The sequence below is a fragment of the Trachymyrmex cornetzi genome, unplaced genomic scaffold (assembly GCF_001594075.2).
Source record: "Trachymyrmex cornetzi isolate Tcor2-1 unplaced genomic scaffold, Tcor1.1 scaffold345, whole genome shotgun sequence".
NCBI classification, from domain to species: Eukaryota; Metazoa; Arthropoda; class Insecta; order Hymenoptera; family Formicidae; genus Trachymyrmex; species Trachymyrmex cornetzi.
The window spans coordinates 481,536-504,128 of NW_017298164.1; the positions used below are offsets into that span (position 1 = coordinate 481,536).

Below are 22,593 nucleotides of genomic sequence, written 5' to 3' on the forward strand. Positions count from 1 at the left end.
CACACACACACACAAAATTCCAGACTTTTTTATATTTTCCTCTAATTTTTTCCGGTTTTCCGTAACCAATTTCATTCAATTTCCCTGACTTTTCTCGGTCTGTGGCAATCCTGATTCCAATGTCTTCAAATTTGATGTACATTACAAGGAACATAGGGTTTTAAGGAGTTAAGTGTGCTGTATAATTTTCCAAACATTTTAGAGTGCAATATCACCGATCTCTTTAGTGATTCATATGCTAATAATCTGATATGCTGTCATTGATGTTAGAAACATAGGAATTGTTAACCATGACTCATTGTGATATCACGAATCTGTAGAAAGTAAAATGAGAATTTTGCGTAAAGGCAGCAATAGAGATTGTCTTTTGTATCGCATCATAATTCATAGGCAGGCGACGAAGTAACATTGTCGGTATATAACAAATTCCTAACACAAAGCAGACGGTATAATTAATTGCTGCCGTATACCGTTTTAATATAATTATGCGCGACTATTGATATTACTGCTAATTGCGAAAAGTTTCCATAGCCGGGCGGTGCAATGCCGCGCAACATTTTGTTGATAAAATCCACACGTAGCGCGAAAGTTTCGGTGTGATACGGCTAATATTTTTCGCATTTTCTTTTCCCCGTGGCTCACAATTACGCAAATGCATTACAGCGGGATCGTGATACCCCTGTAGCGCGTGAGGGGGGTATCAACTCCGATCCCGAGTTCATATTTCATTACGCTTTTCTGCCGCGGGCTCAGTTTCGCGAAAGTTACGCATCCGAGCAGACAACCAACCTTGTTGAGAATAACACGGCGACTAGTAGAGAGAAAACAAAATACAGGATGTAATATGTATCGTTGTATAGACTAATAAATCGGAAATATCGGAAAATCTACACGGAAAAAAAGATTTTTACTGAAGCATCTAAAAATATATATACATAATCAAATATAAAATGAAAAATAATTTTGTTGGACTATCAAAATAATGATGTTGGACGTTCAAGTCGATTATCAGAATATAAAGATTTGTTTGCAATGTCAGGCTTGAGTTTCCTACACTCTAAAAAAATATAGTTATAGATTTAACATCATGCAGTGTTTATATAATTTTCACCGTGTTAGTATTAATTGATATAAACCAATCAGTAATGTGGTGTGGATTTAACATCATGGATGTAGATGATTATAAAATGGCGTTAAATCCACATTATGTTTATATCAACGTTAACACGATAAAAATTATATAAATACCGCAATTATATTCATATTTTTAGAGTACACTCTAAATTCTATGAAGTGGAATCTCACTCTAAAGAGTGAAAACTGAGTCAGTCTTGAAAAAAAGACTTAATTTTTAATCTTTAAGAGTGCAAAGTGAGATTCACTCTAAAAGTTATAGAGAGTACACACACATAATTATGTTGAGTGTCCAATGAAATTATTTGTATATCTGTATCTAACTAAATTTTTAGATAGTTCAGCAAAATTGTTCTTTGTAGATGCAATGTTCGTTCAAGAAGATCGATCACTTCTAGATGTACAAGTCTGTGAACTAAAAGTTACTTAGGAAACACATTATTGTACAACTATCGCGCATCGGAGATCGATGAGATTTCTTACAGCAATGTTATAAAGACGCAAATTCTCACAAACTCACGGTGAAAGAGTTAATAATTAATTGCTCGATCACTTCACCTCCCGATTACGTAATACCGCTCGATTTCTCGACCCCATTCAGCTCACGCGGTAATTAAGCATGCACCCGATAATACCGCTCCCATTTTTCGCGCTCGTAATTACCCGCCTAGCCGGCGGAGATAAACTCTTCACTGATTGAGTTCACACGATTTTTTCAAACTGTATACGCGTAAGATTTCTGCTTTTACCCGTTTCTGCCCCTCGCATCTTCCGTTCTCATAAACCCTCAGGCTTTCCATTCGAGTTTCAAAGAACTTCGATATTTCGATCTGATCTACCAGGGAAAACCGCGAAATCTTTCACAGGTTTCCCGATATATTAAAGAGCTTTTCCTCCCGTAACAAACGATAGAATCTACTTCATATTTTCCTCACGAGGAATCATCAGAAACTTCCTCCTACCAAGGCATGGCCAATGTTTATCCAAACGAGATGTGAATTTCTACAGAGACACGTAGCCACTCATTCTGCAGCTTATTTGCAACGACAGTTCCGTTTTGAAAAAAATTTCAATTATTCACGTTATCAAAGTTTCCTCGTGTTTCTATTATTTATTCGGTCGACTGACTATATCGCCTTTTCCTTTTCCTCTGTTTCTCGCTTACCGTTCGCAAACATTTCGATAATGACTCGGACGAATCGCTCTTTTCTCAAAGTACACTTTCCTTTGTTTCTACTTGTAAAATAAACGTCGGACAAATAAACGGTACGTAAAATTAAATATCCAAGGTATGAAAGCGCCGCGCCGGTCTAAAGCTGGAAAGAATTCTTGGCATGGCCGTTTATATTCCATAGTGTACGCTAGGAGGAGAAACGCGTTAATTCCGACGAGAGCTACGCACGTTTGTCGATGCCAGCAGACGGGAGTGCGGTAACATAATTTTTCTTGCGTTCAATCTGCTGTCGAATAGGTATGCGCGCAGCACGACGAGGCGTATGTTTTCTCGCTCAACGTGTACCCGGTACTACGTGATTTTCATATGCACGTGCTACGTGCGCCAATTCAATTCATTATATGGCAGCCCAAGCAGACAGACCAGCCCAACGATACGTTCTTATTGGATATTTTGTAATAACTGTTCCACCGAAAAAAGACGCGGAAGACGAAAAATGTAAATTCATGTTTTATTAACGCAAGAAGGATAGACACGCAAACCTTCTTCGCGGAGTGAAGAAGATTGCGGTGGCAGTCTCACGTAGAACGTCGTAGCTGAATGACGATCTTCGTGACTACGCGTGCAAGGCGAACGCCTTGAATACATGCACGTGACATACGCTTGAATACCATGCCTTCCTCTACGGATGAATCAAATTTATCAGGAAAGCAAACGACGCTCGACAAGAATTTATGGAAGAAGTACAGCCATTAGTATACGCACGTCGTCTTTTTTAAAATTGTGGACTCCGCCGGGATTTTAATCTTCAATCACGACCTTCGGTATATTTTATTTCAATTTAATTGTGGCGAAATTTCAACAAATATTCACATTTCAAAAAATATGGTTATGAATTTAATACCCTAAAGATTAAATATAATTCACATCGTACTGATGTCGTTGATATAAATACAAATAATGATGTGGATTTCAAGGTTTCTAATTTGCTTCGAAGGTTTTACTTTAACATTCGAATTTCGAAGCTTAGATTTGAAATCTTGTTATTATTCGTTACTATTAAATATATTAAAATCGTTATTATTAACTTAATTATTAAATTAATAATTGTACAATTTTGATTCTTCAAAGATTGATACATCAAAAATATAAAATGTAATACATTTTTTTTCAAAATTTTTAAACGGAAACAAAAGATCGCGTCTGGAGATGAAATTAATAGAATGATTCGTAAAGCAGTGTGCAGGAGAATAATAAGGAATGACAACTCCAGGGTTTACGAGAATGGATAATGAGCAAGGAAAGATTTAACGGTAGTAACGGAAGGCGCTAATTAGCGACTTCTAACGGGTATGTGAGTATAATTAATTGGCAATCTGCGCACAACCGCGCGCATAGAAAATAACATACTTAGTGCACAAGTAAATGTAGTTTTGTATTTTCAACTAATCTAATATTTTAATTTCTATCTCGCGGCAATTTTGATACACGGAAAGAGCAATTTTGCTGAAGAATCTAAAAATTTTACTAAATACAGATCTGAAAATGATTTTCCTGGACCATCAAAATAATTAGATAGGACGACAAAATTGATTATTAAAATATCAAAATATTTTGCAGGATTGCAGTCATGCTTAAGATTTCTACAAAATTATTTTGATGGTCCAACAAAATTATTTTCAGATTTGTATCTAGTTAACTTTTTAGGTTCTAGGAAAGCAAAATTATTCTTTCCGTGTACACTAAAAACAAATTTATAAAAGTTGAATAAATATTTGTTTAGATACTACCAATGCAATGGGACCATTTGCTTACAGAAAATAAATATTTATTCGAGATTTTAAAAAATAATACTTAAATTAAGTATAATTTTTTTAATTGAACAAATATTTATTTACTGTAAGGAAATGGTCCCATTAATACTATCTAAAAAATATTTATTCAAATTTCGTGAATTTTTTTCAGCGTAATAAATTCCGCAATTTCTATAAATTTTCCTCCAAAAAGCAGCAACTTGGAAATATACGAGCTCGTGTTAGGAATACGAGCAAATCACTTAGCTGTTGTGTTAATGCATCGTTGAACGGTACGATACAGCGGCGTAACGTCGCGGGGAAAAAAATGACGAGGAAGTGATGTAATCGAACGTTCGCAATTGGCTATCGTAAAAATCGAGCGACATGGGGAGGAAAAATACAGCCCACTTGAAAAGCCAACGATCTGACGGTCGCCGTAAAATCCACAGACCAAGACCGTACACAAACTGGTCGTCGCTTTCTCCAGCAGGTTGTGTTACACCCATAAGTGATAAAGTGGCGAGACGACGACGCGAGTGTTTCGAGACTTTCTCGATACGTCGCACGATATTCGCGTCAGATAAAATCTATTTCATTAACACGTGCTAAAAAAAAACCCCCCTTTATGACCGCGTAAAAGTCCGTCAATTTAGATCTCTACAAGAAAATAAATTCCAGCGAAAAAAAAATAAAATCAATAGACTTTCGATACTTCAACGAAAAAATTGTCGATTTATCTCATAAATCAGCTCGTCAGAATATTGGTTATGAATTTAATAGCGTTCATCGCGGTATACAGAGGCGAAATTTCGGATAAATTAATAATACAATATAGGTAGGGGTTTCAAACTGGATTTTACCGTGAGCGGTTAATACATTATATAATCAAAATCGTCAAATCATTATTCATATAATTCCTATGTATAATTAATATCACGGTTAATTGAAATCCTAGCAAAGGACAAAGACTATGCGAAAACGTTTAATGGAATTATAAACTATTAAAGACGAATCTCATAATTGTATATGTGCGTGTGGTCGATGTTCATATAATTTGCATGATTCTATGCTGAATCGCGAAATGTACTAATTATTGCACTAGTCGTATTCTTTATCGAAAATCTTCTCTTATTTATTGTTTCGTTTCTGCATGAATGGAGCGACCGAAAGGATGGAGCAATATAAAAGCAGTGAAGGTACAACGAGAGCTCAAGAATGAAAAATGGAGCAACCGGAGTGAAAAAACTGAGTTTTGTTCTAACTGTTAATTAGTAATCGTTCAAAATGCTAATCATCGATGCGAGCGGAGAACAAAGCTATCTTTGCGATTCTTTCATCTCGAACTTAATTTTAAAACTTTATTAAAGGCTCAATAATTATTTCTAAAAAAAGAGAGAGAAAAAATTGGCATATTCTACATTTAATAAATTTGTTACACGTACTTTATTAAAACATCGATTAAATTTACCGATTGAAGTGTTTCCCGGAATAAATTTTTCATAAATCCCGATTATAACAAAAAAAGACAGAACACATAATTGTCCTCTCCTTTTTCCAATTTAATTGTTTATCTATTCATATATTTAAATATTCAAATGGTGAAGCGATGAAATATTAAAACATCCCAGTTTCCATTTATTCATTCGCATGCACGGTGCTGAAATACGCAATTGTACAAATACATAAAATCGTCTAAACGCGTTTTTTGTCGTTTTATACATTTTACAAACATGTACCTGCGGTGCGCCGATGCGAATCGACCAGGTTCCCATTCACGGAAACACTTAACGTCACCACAGATTATTTCCGTACAGTGAAAACTATAGCAAACGAGGGACACAGGCTGATGGCAAGAATCATCGGTGATACTATCACGAAACACCATCTCGCCACGAAGTACCAGCGTGTCTCTATATTCTCTTCTTTCGCATCACTCATTACCGGCGCCACACGCTCCATGTACTGTTTATTCTCAACGTAGCCTTTACCTCTGGAACATGTTAACCATAACCGGTACGTACAGACGCGTTCGTTGGAACAAAGTTCACATAATCGCAACAGAGGGGCGACGACTAATGTGCTTAGCGTAATACTCGTCGGGAGATTTTGAGAGCGCATTGAGGCAGATATGGAACGAAGGCCCGGGTGTATTGCAGAACATCGAGAGCACCGTAACCAGAGCGTTCTCAGATGCAGTAAGATAAATAAGAGAAACGCGGGAAGATCAAGATGATGGAACGAGATGGAGCGTGACGCGAGAATGTCTCCATCGTGCGGCGACTACTCGTGACTTCAAATTAATAATCGATGCGTGTAGGAGTGGTGCATGTATAACCGTAGAAGTTCCTTAGCGCGAAAAGGGAATGAGAAAGGTACATGAGAAGGAACATGAGGAAGCGAGGAAGAGAAACAGAAACGCTGTTAGATATGAAAGGAGCAATGATAACCCAATCCCATAACCTAAGTAATATTTTTATTTTTAACTTTTGTATGTCTACGCTCTAAATTTCTTGCAATGAAATCTCATTCCAAGAGAGTGAAAATGCGACCATCCCTTAAAAAAAGTGAAAATATTTCATTTATTTGAAAAAAAAGTGACGATCTTCACTCTTTTAGAATAAAATCTCATTTTTTTTTTTTAGTGAGGAGATTCACTCCTTCGAACTGAAAATTCACTCTAAAAAGAGTGAAAATTATCACTCGTTTTCAAGAAAAGAAATATTTTCAAGGATGGTTATATTTTCACTTTCTTGGAGTGAGATTTTACTGTAAGAAATTTAGAGTATAAATGTAAATTAATCCACTTTTATGGTTAATTTCAAAGTAAACATCATCTATATTAATGTACACGGAAAAAAATGTTTAGTTGAATTGACTGGAATTCTGGTGGAAGATGAACGATCCAAAATTCTGGTTGAAATAACCAATTCCCAATCTAACAGAATTCTAGTAAATTTTACCAGAAATCTAATAAACTTAACTAGAATTCTGGATCATTCATTTTCCACCACAATTCCAGTTAATTTAACCAAATATTTTTCTCCGTGTACGCATTTAGGAAATAACAAACAAAATTTTAGTAAAATTTAATACATTTTCTTAAGTTAAATTGTTTAACGCTATCGTTTTAGTTATTAGGTGTTAAACTTAATTCCTGCCGTTTTTTGTCTCCAAAATTGATTTGTTTCGAAGGGAAGATGAATGAATACCTCAAAGTAATTTCCTCCATTTTCTACTTTATTACTAATTAATAATACTTTATTAACCTTCAGACCGCCGGCATGGCGCATTTAGGCGCATAAAATTAAAATCATATATTTTTGATCAGATTTGTCATTCATAGCATATTTTGGCGTGCTGAATGCGATTCTGTCATCTAATTAAACTTACATCTTCGATTTTTGCATAAAAACCAAACTTTTCATAAAAGTCAGAAACAAATTTTTTTTTTGCAACTTTGAATGAATACATTATTGCTTCTATATTTTGACGTTCCGAATACGATTTTGTTGTCAAATTCAGTTTCAGGCTTCCCAGTTTTGCGTAAAAAATTTTTTTTAGAAAAAGTTTGACTTGAAAACGTTTAACTCTATTTTTCAATAGATTTTTTCTTCCGTAAAAATCGATTTTGAACTTCACAAAATTCTGAACAAAAAAGGCACTTACAAGTTTTCCGCAAAAATGCACCGTTTTCGAGCAAAAAATTTCCGAAAATTGATGCATACGCTTATACCACCGCCCGCCGGCATGACGCCTTTAGGCGCGCACCTGTGATGGGTATATATCTACCACTAGTTGGGAGACACTTGTATGGAAATTTTCGATCAAGTATCACTTTTCTAGAAGAAAAAATGCCGGCGGTCAGAAGGTTAATAATGCTTTGATTAAGGTATTTCCCTTCGAAACAAATCAATTTTGGAGACAAAAAACGGCAGGAATTAAGTTTAACACCTAATATGGACGACATATTAGGGTAGAAGTAGTGATCTACAGAAATTATTGAAAAAGACTGAAATGATTAATAAGAGCTTAAAAAAGAACTTAAATCATAATTTAACATCATGAATTTAACAGTAAAGAGAAAAGGAGGGAGAAAATGAGAGAGGGGGAAAGAGAGAGAGGTGCAAAGTTATGATATATGTATACACATAGATCTAACCAGCGAACAAAGTTGATTCCCTATGGTCATTCCACCTATCGCGCGCGCTCCGAGCTTTCATTATTCCGGGTTGCGGGGATTTCTGCGCGGAGCTTTCTGTTCCGCCTGCTGCCATGAATATCTGCGTTCAGTAAACGCGGCGAACGCGCGATCGGCAAGCAGCCGTTCTCTTTGCATCTGTTGTCTCGTCGCAAATAGATCAAGCGGACTATCGATTCTCGCGAGACGCGAACCGACTCGACGTGCTCAGACTCAGCCAGATTCGAGAAATATACACACTACAGCTACGAATATGGATTGAAAGTTCAACAAACGAGATACTCGAATAATTAATCTTCTTTCTGTCTCGCGATCTTTTTTTCTATACGTTTCGGGGTCAAAGCGTGACAGCTGGAAACAGGTAAGACCTTGGCAAAATAGTGAAATGGGAAGCTCGACAACGAAATGTAATTAAAAAGTGACTCGTTTGTCTAGAAAGTCGTATGTTTAGTTGCTTCTCTTTTTCGTATTTTCTTAGTTAACGACGCGCAAATAGTCGCGATAGCTTTTGGAGCATAGAGTTGCCTCACATTAATTACAGTAATAGATTGGAGAGAAATGTGTACGTGTATATGTTGGATAATCAAGACGATTAATCTGTTATATGTACACTTTTCATTCTTATAATTGCGAGGACCATTTAGTTCTCGTTTCATCTCGCCTGGAAAGGAATGCCTTGCAAAATGCGTCGACGTAATTTACAATTGCCGGTGGATTTATATCGCAAAGAGAGGGATAGGGGCGCATTAATAAAGATTAATTGCGATGAGCTTTTACTGTACATTCAGGGTAACGTAACAGAATACTTAAAAATACGAGCGTGGATCTCCCGTATTCTCCCATGTCGTTGCTATATTACGCTTTATCTGCTCTCCAATGCAGAGCGTCATTTAATAAACTCTGAAAAAAATTCTCCAGAAAGAAGGATTTTATAATATTAAAATATCTAAAAAAAAGTTAAACTGAAAAAAAGAGTCTGATAATAGCAGTAAAATATTGAATAAAAGAATTTCAATCAAATATTCGATTGATATAACCAAAAGTAATTTTACTTTCCTAATATTTGATAAATACTACCAAATGATTCATTATATTATTGTTTACTAATACTTAGAAAAAATATTTAGGAAAATTAAATTATATTTTGTTATATTAACCGAATATTTGATTGGAATTATTTAACATTATCAAACTCTTTTTTCAATGTAGATAGAGATCTAAAAATAATTTTGTAGGACTATCAAAATAATTAGTGGGTCACTTAAACATGATGAACAATGTTGCAAACAGTTTTAACATTCTAGCAACAAGTTTGAGAGTCCTACATAATCAATATTTCGACGGACCAACAAAATTATTTTCATATCGATATTTAACTAAATTTTTAGATATTTCAACAAAAAATGCTTTTTGTACATGCATTCTCGAAACTTTTACAATCATTCTTACAGTCTAATTAATTGTGATTTAATATTCTAATATCAGTATCTTATAAGATTATAATATACATAGAAAATATTGTAAGGTGGGTTTAAAGGTTAAATTATGAATACTTAATAATGAGGATGTTGATTTGAGATGTTATTTAATGGACATTTAATCTCTGTTATTTAATCTATTTAAACGCTTATAATTTCTCCTATAAGAAAGTTGATAATGTAATGCGCGTATATCTTGTTCTCTCTTGTCTAACGTTTTGACACTACTATAAGTTGACGAGTATTATACGTAGTCTGATAATGCAATTTTTACTCCAAAACGCTTATATTAGTTTCGACGTCGACAGCAAACGCGGGAGAAACGTATACTTCCGTCATTCTGATAACCAAGTCGCATCGCGAGTGTTAACATCGTTAGATCCGACTTGCGAGACGTCTACGCGGTGCAAAAGTCGTTCCAAAGATCATAACAAGAGCGGACAAGCCGTCGCCGTTGCGTTTGTAATTTCAACGCTCGAGGCGACGATGTCCGACGTCGTGCCCAGCTGAAACGGGAACTACTCATTCAAGTGTAAAGAGTTTCCGGTGAAATGTTGTTAGATGCTGAATATCGATACCGAGAGGCGTGTATGGCTCCTGTACATGCTGACGTAGGAACATTTGTAGTGTAATCTTATATGCATTGGGCGAGCATAAATCTATTTGTCCTAACTAAACGAACGAATCGTTTTCTAGTCAAATAACAAAGAAAGACAGCATGTTAAAATTTATGCAACGATAAAAAAAAATAAGAATCTTACACTGAAAAAAATTTACTGAATATTTTTGTTTGAAGTATTATAATTAAACATTTACTTACAGTAAATATTTGCTTAATTAAAAAAATAATACTTAAATAAAATTAATGATTCTTGTACTAAATATATGTTCATATTTAGTAAATATTTAGTAAAATGTTTTAATTGGTACTATATATTCAAACAAATATTTGTCAAAATGTTTTTCAGTGTAATTATGTGGAATTGGGAAAGTCTATTTAGAAATCCCTCTTCGACCAATCCTTATTTTCTGTTGCTAAATTCCGTAAAACTTCGTCGATCGAGGATCGTCCTTTTACCGTCAAAGTGGTAAAACTATCTCCGCTCTATATATCGCCTCTGTACAGCGCAAATTCTTTAGCGAACGCGATATGGAGATGACTTTCAAAGCATTCTGGTAGACGAGGGGTATTCACGGTTTGCTCGGCGAGTCAAAGGATCGACGGAGTGGAACTGTCGGGGCAAGGTGATCAGGAAGGGTTAAGCAAGCAGGGCGTGTACTATAGATACAAATTGGAAATACACGTGGGGACGGAAAATGGCGACCGAGGGCTTAATACGATTTATATTAGCTCTGCCACAAATTTAATTTGATTTCTGGAAAGAGCGATATCTGCGCGGTTTGATGACGTATACTGTTAATTAAATAGGCATTATCCGAATGACTGGGTTCCTATTCCACGTTATTCCTCCACACAGATTCACCCCCGAGAAAATAATTATATCAACCGCAATAATGAAAGACAATCAGTATTTGCCGATTAGTGTTTGCGTTCATTAGGCTACCATCCACGCCGCTAATAAGTGTTCATGAAATGTTCGCATTAACTATGATGAGAGCACATATGCGAAAAATTGACCTAACAGAAATAAACCTTCGCGAATAAGCGAATTGTCCGGATAAAAATCTTATCGAAAAAAAAAAAAAAGCGAAAGGATGTATTTCAAAAGAACGGATTCTGTTTCGCATATGCCGTTTTGTATTGTATTATTAAACGTTTTAGCGGAAATTTTATATGAGCAATGCGAGAGCAGTGGCCAATAAGACTTAAACGCGTGGAATCGATTTAAATTTACGGAATACTTGGACCGAATAGTTGAAATTATTCGACCAAATGAACGAGTTGCTCGAAAATCCCGAAATAATTGCGGTGGTGGATACAATAGACGATTCTGCGTTTCAGTGAACTCGAACAATATTACGGAATCGTTGATTTTTCTAACTAGTTACGGTACAATTGATACTACGGAAATAATAATACTGTAATTAAACTGTGGTGTCATTTCGGTTAATTCACGATCATGGAAATAAATTTTTAGAGATTTCGGTAAATCAAACAAGATCTTCGATTTGTTTTTAAAGACAGCGAAACTGTTATTTTAGTCAAAACGTTAATAAGTATTTTTATATTCTTTAAATTTTCGAATCTCCGAAAATTTCAATCTTTCAACTTTCGTACTTCTAAATTGTTCAAATAAGCAGCGTACTCGTTAGATCGCGCTCGAGAATGATTTCTGAAACTTCTATTTCCGGATCTCAACGACGAGGCGGGTTTTTTCGCACTGCAGTAAAACATTTTCCACGCAATACGATTCGAGGCAATTTCCATATAGCTGAAGTCTGTATCGATACTGAACATCGAATTCCCTCCCGGAAACGCCACGATGTCTATTGAAACGATTCCTTTGTGCCACGACAAATACGAAGATTTTCAGACGGACTTGGGCTAACGAATTTAATGCTCCAACCTGCACCCGTGTCTCCCATTGTGGTTTATAGTATACAATGTAAATGTGTACGCAGCCGTTCAGGGAGTTCATTAGCGACACATGCAACCTATTACTATTCTTCGGGTTGCTGTATTTGCAACGAGCCGGTCTTTTGAGCATATTCCAATCCTCGAGGGGAAAACATAGGCGTTTCCCTGAATCGATTGATTTTGCTCGATTGTACAGACGGACAATGCGCAAATGAAAGGTGGGTAAACGAAGATTAATACAATGTACCGGAGGCACACGAGCGATAATGGCGCGCATATTTGCCTCCTTTTCCTCAATCATTGTTACGTGTACTTTTCCTCTGATAATTCCGTATCCGGGTTTCTTTTTTTCCCTCTCGATCAAAGCTACGGATTTGTTCTGCTCGAAGCAAGAGCATTTCAATTTTATGAATTTTATTTTGTTTCATAATTGAACATGATTTTTTTTTACAAATGCAGAACCGCGCGCTTCAAGACATTTATTTTAATTAATAAACTAAATTTTTAAGATACATCAAATTATAAGTCTTTATAATGTAAAGAAGAAAGATATCTTCCGAAAAGATAACTTTCCGAGAATATCGGATAGTTCAAACTTGCAATACGAGCCGAAGTTAGGTGTCAGATATCGGAAGGATTGATCGCACAAGAATGCCACGGGCAGTTTACTTTAAGCAAACCGCGGTTATCTGTTAATATTTGAACATTTTGCACATTTTCCGATAAACTATTAAAACATGAACGGTTATTAATCATCGTTTCGATAGAAAATGATTTCAATTTAATCGACGTTTGCATGATCCAATTTGACCGAGTTAATTGAACTGATTGCAGTGCATCAAAGAGACACACGAAGAATAAATCAAACAGCAATCGTGAGAGCTATAAAGACATGAATAATAATGCAACGACCATGGAATAGCTTTTCGTATACTCGTATAATGTTAAATATAAATTTGTCAACATTAAATTGAATTCTGCATTTTCAAATTCAAAGGGAATTTTAAATACAAAAATTTGCCGAGTTACTTCTTCCTGACTTTGAATAAAAATCACGACGGAAATATCGTTAAATATATCTTTGTACACAGAAAAAGATCATATTAAAAAATGATAACAAAATTTACTTCCTTGCTTTTAAGTACTCTTTAAATTCTTTAAAGTGAATCTCATTAAAAAAAAATTAAATCTCACTCTTTGCAGTGAGATTCATTCCAAAAAATTTAGAGTAATGATTATTTTTAGTAAAGAACATTTTTTTATAATAATTTTAAATTTATTACAATTTTGAAAAAACTCATTATTATGTACTCAAAACAAGAATTTATTTTCTTTTGAAGAATATTATAAAATTAATCAAAAAAGCATCGGATTCATATAATAAGCGAGTCAAATTTGTTTTAATAATCTTGATTAAACTTACTAAGATTTTCAAAATATATTTTGAATAAATTTAGTCCTTGTAATAAACTTTATAAATTTGCGAATACATAAACTATTGAAATATTTAAAACAATTATTATTTATGTGTATAGTATATATTTTTCTATGTGTAAAACAGGACTTATTGACATATATTGGGGGAAAGTTCTTGATTTTAAGATCACAAAATTTTTCTACTCCACTTGTAATAATAATACCCACGAGACTATTACTCTGCACAATAAGGACCATGGTTTCTTGATATCTCCGGACCGACTTCCGCTTCTCTATGCCGCGAGGCATCGAGATGATACACAACGTTTCCTATTCTAACTTACATTTCCGGCCGTTCTTGTTCCATCCAATTTCAAGCGCTTTGTATGGCCTAAAGGTCCGGTACCGATTACAACCGGCCCGCGATGCGGTAGTAGAGAAAACCCCCGTCGGCGCATTTGCATCCACAGAATTCTCCAGTCGAATCGCTCGACCCTGCCGCGCCCCTGCCCAGGTAGGGGTGTACCTGGCCTGAATGACCCGCGGCATCGAAACGCGACGAGCCCTCGTGCGCCCCCGAGTGTCATTACGCGGCTCGTTTTCCGGCTTTAATTAAATGACGTGCAAAATGCGCGCGGCACACGCCCACGCTTTCCTGGATTTCCGAAAAGCCCCTGTGTATGCTGAGGCGAATGAACCGTGAACCAGAAACTCGTGCCGTACTGCACGCTCAATATGGCAGTACATATTACGCAACCAGTAGCAGCGTACACGCATGAATTTCAAATATGACTCCTTATTATTCCGGAGGATTTCTCCGTCGCCCCGCTCGCTCTCGAGATAGTCGAAAAGAGAGAGACTCATCTCAATATGTGACAAAATACACGACCGAACAAGAAACGTGATCTCCTGTAGGAAAACCACTTGAACAGCAAGTGCCACATTATATCCTATCATACGATTTTACGACTGTAGGTCATTCAGTTAGAAGCCAAGTTCTTCGACAGTCAACCCCGTTTAACGATCAAAATTTATATATTTAATTTCATCTCTTTTAGTTGATGTGGCGTTTTAAAAGGAATTTTTTAGAATTTCTTCTACTTGGAATATTACAAGTAATTTGTTATTTATGAAAATTCTAAACAGATATTTTGTCACTTATTCGATTTTATTAATTCAAACATTTGAAGAAATATTAGGTGTTAAATAATAATTTAATTCCTGCCGTTTTTCGTCTCCAAAATTGATTTGTTTCGAAGGGAAATACTTTAATCAAAGTATTATTAATAAAGTATTATTAATTAGTAATAAAGTAGAAAATAGAGGAAATTACTTTGATTAAGGTATTCATTCATCTTCCCTTCGAAACAAATCAATTTTGGAGACGAAAAACGGCAGGAATTAAGTTTAACACCTAATATATAAAGAACAATCAGAAATTACTACACTGTATTAACCTATTAAATATCAAATCAAAGAAGCAATAATAACCCAATCTCTAAGTTAAATAACATTTTGTTATTTTTAACTTGCATAAATAATAACCTATTTGAGTCAAATTAAATACATTTGCTTAAGTAAAATTGTTTGACCCTATTATTTTAGTTAAATTAATGATATATTATAAATAGAAGCAATGGCGAGACCTATAGAAACTATTATAAATAATTCAAATTAGGTATAATTTGACATTATGAATTTAACAATGTATACAGAATGTATATATTGTTGTGTCATGTTGTTGCACAAACATGATATTTGCAAAATATGATGAAGTAGTGCGACACACTTTTTTACATCGCATAAATTACACAAATGAAACAAGCATTTTTAAAAAAAGCAAAGCACTGCGATAAGTTTGTCGATTTTTAATAGTTGTCGCATCAATACTCCTGTGAATCGTTCACAATAGTATATAGTTATATACAAATTTACATTGAATTATTTATGTATTAAAAAAAAGATCCAGCTTCGACTGTTATAGCCATTTCCTATTTCTTATTTGTTGAATTTGAGGAAAAATATAGAATATATATAATCTATTTTATTCTTTCTTAATAAATAGCAAATTAATATTTACTTTTTAAAGAAATAAGTTTTGTAAAAAGATATTTCCCTTGTACGAATACTTTTTGTACATCGGAACTTAAGTATCATCCAAGAAGTAATTATTGCTGCAAATACTGTGAAATTATAATTTACTCTCTAAATTCTTTGAAGTGGAATCTTATTCTGAAGATTTAAAAAACCAGTCTTAAAGTGGCACAATTTTCAATCTTCAAGAATAAGATTTCACTCTTCAGTGAGATTCACTCTAAAAGTTTTAGAGAGTATGGCTACGATTCCTAATAGTTACAATTTCGATCGGGAACGAATCAGTCGCGCGAAATACCAGCTTGGACAAATATTTGTCATCTTGACATGCTTATAAATCACAAGAATTGATCATCTCGTAAGCTACTAATAAGTTACTAACTATTCACGAAGAACTATTATTTCGCGTAACACGAACTTGTCACAGTTCGATATACCGAAAGATAATAACTTTGAATACAAATTATAGATCATTCAAAATAGCTAGCTGCAGAAACAAATTATTTTACGTATAATTTTTTTAATAATAAATTCTCTCTCTCTCTCTCTCTTTCTCTCTCTCTCTGTATAACAAATATTTTTTAATAACTCAATTTGTCAAAAGCCGAGGGGGGAAACTCAATCAATCGATCCGACTATCGCGATCTCGCTTTGGTATTTTGCGTGCACGTAATTACCTTCGTTATGTGCGCGAAGCATATGCATCCGCATCGTGAGGGAAAAACGTTGTGCTTTCTTTCGCTTCGCTCTGAAACGAGAACGTGTTCGACGCTCATAATCTTGCATAATTGAAGTACTCATCGATAATGATGCGGCATTGCTGATGGAATCTTACACACGATCTTTTGATCTTTTTCAAGAATATGTAAATGTATTATAAAATTCATGAGACGTTCTATACAAATTACACCACTGAATCTGCATATAGAACTCTAAAAATAAATAGAATAATATATAGACGTATAATTCTTCAAATTAAATACCTAACTTAATAAATAACAAATAAAATGTATCTCTCACATACATCTCTTTCTCTGTACATTAAAATTGTTCCAATTATTATACTAATAAATTGTAGGGTGGTAAATTTTTTTATTACTATCGATAGACACTTCGAAACTGTATATTTCGATTGTGCGACTTTCATGCAACACCATGTTTCTCCGGTGTCAAATGGGAATCGCGATATTTCACTCATTAAGAATTTCCAAGGATAAAAAATGGCTTTATTTTCGCGCGCATATTGCCACCCCTCGTCGCGGCCCTTCATCTCGCGCGCGTGCAATAAATAAAGTGACGGTCACAGTAATTTCAGCCACGCACGATTGGTAGTTCCAACGATTCCTCGCTCGGGCACATCGTTGGTATTAATTATTCGTAGCTGTTAGTTTTTGCTGAATACAGCAATCCACATTACGGACGTCGCGAGCGTGTCGAGTAGAGACGAACAAGTGTACGTGTAGTTCATTACTACCAAAAACTGCATTGTCGAGAAAACTACATATTTCGCTCCGCTCCGAAGTTTATCGATGCGACTTGTCGAAAATTAATTAAATATCGCTCTTTTAGGGAAGGAGGAAAATATAAATTCTTACGTACCGTGGAATAATTAATTTAAATTAAAAAAAAATGTCTAGACAACACTCTTGTCCAAAATCAGAATATAAAACGTTTTTAAGCGTTTTGCACAGTTGATAAAATTTTACACAAACTCTTTTGATCTTTTTGAGGAATATATAAAAATTATAAGAATGCATGAGTCGTTCTGTACGAATTACGTTTAAAAAAATTTACTAAATTTTAATAAATATTCGTTTAAATAGTAATAACTAAATATTTACTAAATGTGTAAACAAATTTTTTTTTTGGTGCAAAAACTATTTGATTTAAGTATTATTTTTCTTATTGAATAAATATTTATTTATTGTAAGTAAATGTTTAATTAGTGTTATTCAAACAAACATTCATTACAATTTAGTATATTTTTTTCAACACACCGTTTTAAAGACGTTTTATGTCTCGATTTTGACATGTGTTCTGTTTGTACATCAAAATTTGGACCAAATTTACTCCGGTTTTGTACCAAAGTTATTCCATTTTACGGTAATAATTATATTCTAATATCTGTCTACATAATAATCGACAATCTCCGTCCCGATGTTCGAAGGGATTAACCAAGAGCAACGCAGCGTACCATATTCTAGCGTCTGTGTTCCGCGGTTCTCTCCTCATCGCATTCGTCGAGCATCCGTTGAACATCCAAGTCACGCACGTTCGAAATAACGTAGTTCGTGAGACCAATACATCCCAATTAATATTCCATATCGGGTTGCCTACCGACAGATCGGTACGGGATCCGACGCGTCGTACTTTCGCGTGAGACAATGGGTTTTGCGCAACACAAGAGTTCGAGTTAGAATTTCGCCAGTCGAACAGATGTCGCGGAGACAAGGGAAGAGAACAGAGAAAGGAAGATCTGGGGCGGGAAACTATCAACGATGACTTGGGAAGAAGGAAGCAGCCACGTTACTTCCGTCTGACTGGGAAATTCAACACGAAGAATAATTATTTTTTCGTTGAGAAAGTGAAAGGTTTTTCGGCAAAAGTGAAAGGTTTTTCGCATCTTCTAATTTCTTTGTTCTAAGACAAAGTTCCTGGAGCGAACTCGGACATTATCCAAATTTATTTTCACTACGTAGTTTTTAATTTTGTTAATACGCGCGAATTATCATTGGAAAAAGTCTTGTTGCGTTATTTAATTGGAAATATGTATATTAAATTCATAATGTAAAATTATGCTTATATAAATAATTTGAGTTATTTTTAATTATTTCTATAGATCGTCACTGTTCCTACTCAATATTTCTTTAATTTAACTAAAACAATAAAGTTAAACAATTTAATTCAAGAAAATGAATTAAATTTGAGATTCAAATTTAGTTTATTATTTACTAAGGGCATACGTTATATAAAAACTATTTATTTTTAAACTATCACAAAAATGAATTATTTGTATTTTAATATACAATAAAAGTTAAAAATAACTAAATTTTATTTAAGAATTTGGTTCTTTTGATATAACAGTGTGATAGATTCAATCAGAAACACAGTTAGATAGCAAAGGATAGCAATACTAATCCAATCCCTCAAGTAAATAATTTTTGTTCTTTTTAAATTCCATGTACGTCAAAATATAAATCAATCCATTTTTGTGGTTAATTTCAAAGTAAACAACGTCTATATTAACATATGCACAGTAAATAATAAACTAAATTTGAGTCAATACAGTTTGATACATTTTCCTGGGTTGAATTGTTTAACTCTATTATTTTAGTTAAATTAATATTGAGAGAATAGAAACAGTGGCGACTTAGAGAAATGATTAAAAATACTTCATTATAGTTAAATCTATCAAACATTCTAGTGAACGTAACTAGAAATTCAATTACGATAATCAAAATTTTAATTCACACGATAAGCTTTCATTTCTTTATACTTCTTGTTAGTACAACCATCAGAATCTTTTTCTCGATAATTTTCCTTTTAAGTTAATCACTCGAATAACAAATGCCAGATAATACGATTTCCGCGATATTCCCTCGACAGTTGATTTGTTTGGCGGTATACAGATAAGATTTCCTTTGATTCTTAAACATGATATCTTGAGGCGGATTTGCGCGAAAAATCCAACATTTCCGCGTCCATGTCGTCGCTTTGTGCGTAGGTATAGAAAACGTTTTTCGTGTACGATGTCGTATCATGCTTTGAAAATGTTCAAGATGAGCTCCTCTTAGATCGGGCACACACGCTTTGCGAATCTTTCAATCACGTTTCGAGCTGACAGGATTAATAAAGCACGCCGAGAGCCGTGTTCCACGTTGTGCCACGCCGTGCCGCGACGCGACGCGAGCGGAGTTTCCAGATTCATTTCATGCAGAATCGAATTGGATTTCCAGGTCGGGACCGGTGTGTATAACTGTGTGTAATCCACGAAAGGGGGAAAGAGATAGAGATAAAGATAGATAGAAAGCAAGAGGGAGAAATATGCGGCTGGGATGCACGATCCCTTTGATGTGCGCCGCGACGCTCTTTCAACGAGAGCGCTGCACTTTGTTACATCGACGCTAAATAATCGGTTTATAAAAATTCATGGCGAGTCTAGTGAAGCAAGTTTATATCCGGCACCACAGGTTTTCCTTCACTATTCCACATCCCCGTATTCCCTTCGTATCCCATACCACACAATAGCCAGACGATATGACCAAAGCTTGCGAATTAAAAAGAGAGCGTATATCACAGAATATTCTATGGGAGGGAATTTCTGTGGAAGTAAAAGGAAAAGGCAATTGATTGAGAAAAATTACGTAAAAATATATAATTCGTTCAATCCTTTTAAAATTGATATTTTTCGAGAAAAGATTGAAAAATTTCTGATTTTAATAAATTGAATCATCTAATACACATAAAAGAATATAACATTTCATAATACGTAATAAATACGTCGTACGATTACATCATTGTTATCTAATGTATCAGTTGAAAATTAAACGGTGTGTGACACAATTATTCAGATAAAAGCAATGTGTGCGTATGCATAGCGCGTTGTAAAATAAGAGGTGTGACGTAGATCAATTGCTCCCGTAGGAATGCACCGCGCTGTAAACAAATAGGACCCTATTGTTGGTTTTGATGATATACGCATATTTAAAATATACATTTTGTATAAACAATATAAAGTCTAATTTTTCAAAAAATATTCATGAGTACGATCGGTTCTACACAAAAAGGATTTTACTATAATATCTAAAAATTTAGCTAAAAATTTGAAAATAATTTTGTTGGATTATTAAAATAAATGTATACAGGACGCTCAGGATAGTTACTAGAATGTCAAAACTTTTTGTAGCGTTGCTCATCATATTTCAGTTTTCTACATAATTATTTTTATAACAAAATAGAACAAAATTACTTTCAATTATTAATACGAAATTGAACCGATGAGAAAAAACTTCTATTTTCGGTCAAAGCGGATTTTAGTGCTTAAATATTCCGCGGTGTAAATTTATATATTGTAATACATATCTAGTAACGTAAATCGATATCTTTTTCTTGAAACGCACAATCATGAACAGAATTGAAGTAATATTATCATATATTAAATTGACAGTTTAATAATACTGATGCTACTCTGTTAAATTTTATAGGGTCAAATTAACTCAATGTGAGTCGCCACTGCTCCTACTCAATAATATAAAAGTAATAATATCATATATTAAATTGACAGTTTAATAATATTGATGCTACTCTGTTAAATTTTATAGGGTCAAATTAACTCAATGTGAGTCGCCTGCTCCTACTCAATAATATCGTTATTTTTTACTAAAACAATGGTTATATTTGACACTATACAGTATCAATTTAACATTATATAGTGTCAAATTTAATTATCATTTTAGTAAAAAATAACGATATATTTAGTAGGAGCAATGGCGATTCACATTGAGTTAATTTGACCCCATCAAATTTAACAGTGTAGTAAACATCTTATAAGAATATTAATATGGTAATGAGAATCTTAAAAACTCTACAAATAATTTATTGCGAAAAATATTACTTTAATATATATATCAATATATATTACTTCTGAAGATTATTTTCAGATCTGATTCTACCTAAATATTTAGATACTTCAACAAAATCGTTTTCGACACTGTGAGATTAATTAGAAACTATACCCAGTAAATTCATAATTTTACAGAAAAATTTGGTCGTTACTAAACAAGGTATTTGTACGTAACAAAGAGAATCGGAAAAGAACTCTGTGACGATTCAGGATATCCCACGGAAAAAACGTATACCTCTAATCGACTTCTCAAAAAGCCACTGTGCATCGTTATAGTCGTGTGCGGAATACATGTCTTCCCCCGGAAACGTGTGAAGTAACGCACGCGTACCGCACGTTCCGCCCGCGTGAAATTAAATTAGAAGGAAAATATTCGGAGAGCCGGCCAGCGCTTTTGTACGTGTTCCGAGATAGCAAGAGATAAAGGCCGCGTATGTGGACGTGCGTGCATGCACGCGTGTATCAGTGTTCTCGTACAGCAGAGGATATATTCGCGCTGGCACGTTCCGAGTGGCGCAACTGCTAAAAACGTCCAATCCACCCCCCAGCTCTATCGTCCGCTCAATCTTCAACCCTCGACCGTATTCCCTTTCCCCATGATTCGTCTTTGTCGGGACGTTCAGACGTACCACGTTATCTCTCATTCTCTTTTCGTGTTCTTCCGCACGCGGTCGTTCATGCAATCGTGATGATGCATCGAAAACGCAACGAGACAGTACCGTCCCGTGCGAATCTGTGAATTCCATTCGAATTTTAAATTCCCAAGAGCTAATTTATTTAACTATACGCCATGTGTGTGACCCTGCATACAATGGAAGAAATATTAATAACGTGAATAAAAATATTAAATATTGGAAAAATAAAATAATTAAGAATAAAGATTAAAAGTGAAACACAATAGATACAAAAAAGATATAACATGTAATATGTGTTATATTTACATGTACGTTTAATCTATATTTCTAATTTTCTTATTTCTCTAATATTTAATAGTTATTTCTGCTCCTAATATTTCCTCCAATGTACGCAGAACCAATAATTTATTTTCTTAAAACTTTAATATCATGAATATAATGCACTTTTATTTACGTAAATCCATCGAATAGTTTATCTCAATGCCACTAATCCTGTAAATGAATAG

General features: G+C 34.4%; 2 protein-coding genes across 2 annotated transcripts in view; one reads left to right on the forward strand and one right to left on the reverse strand.

The window, feature by feature from the left end:
- qin (tudor domain-containing protein qin) overlaps nucleotides 1–22,593 on the reverse strand; it is a 215,126-nt gene that overhangs the window by 186,216 nt on the left and 6,317 nt on the right. The window lies entirely within an intron of this gene.
- Nucleotides 1–22,593, forward strand: part of LOC108763197 (uncharacterized) — a 49,685-nt gene that overhangs the window by 23,920 nt on the left and 3,172 nt on the right. The gene's annotated exons all lie outside the window — the stretch shown is intronic.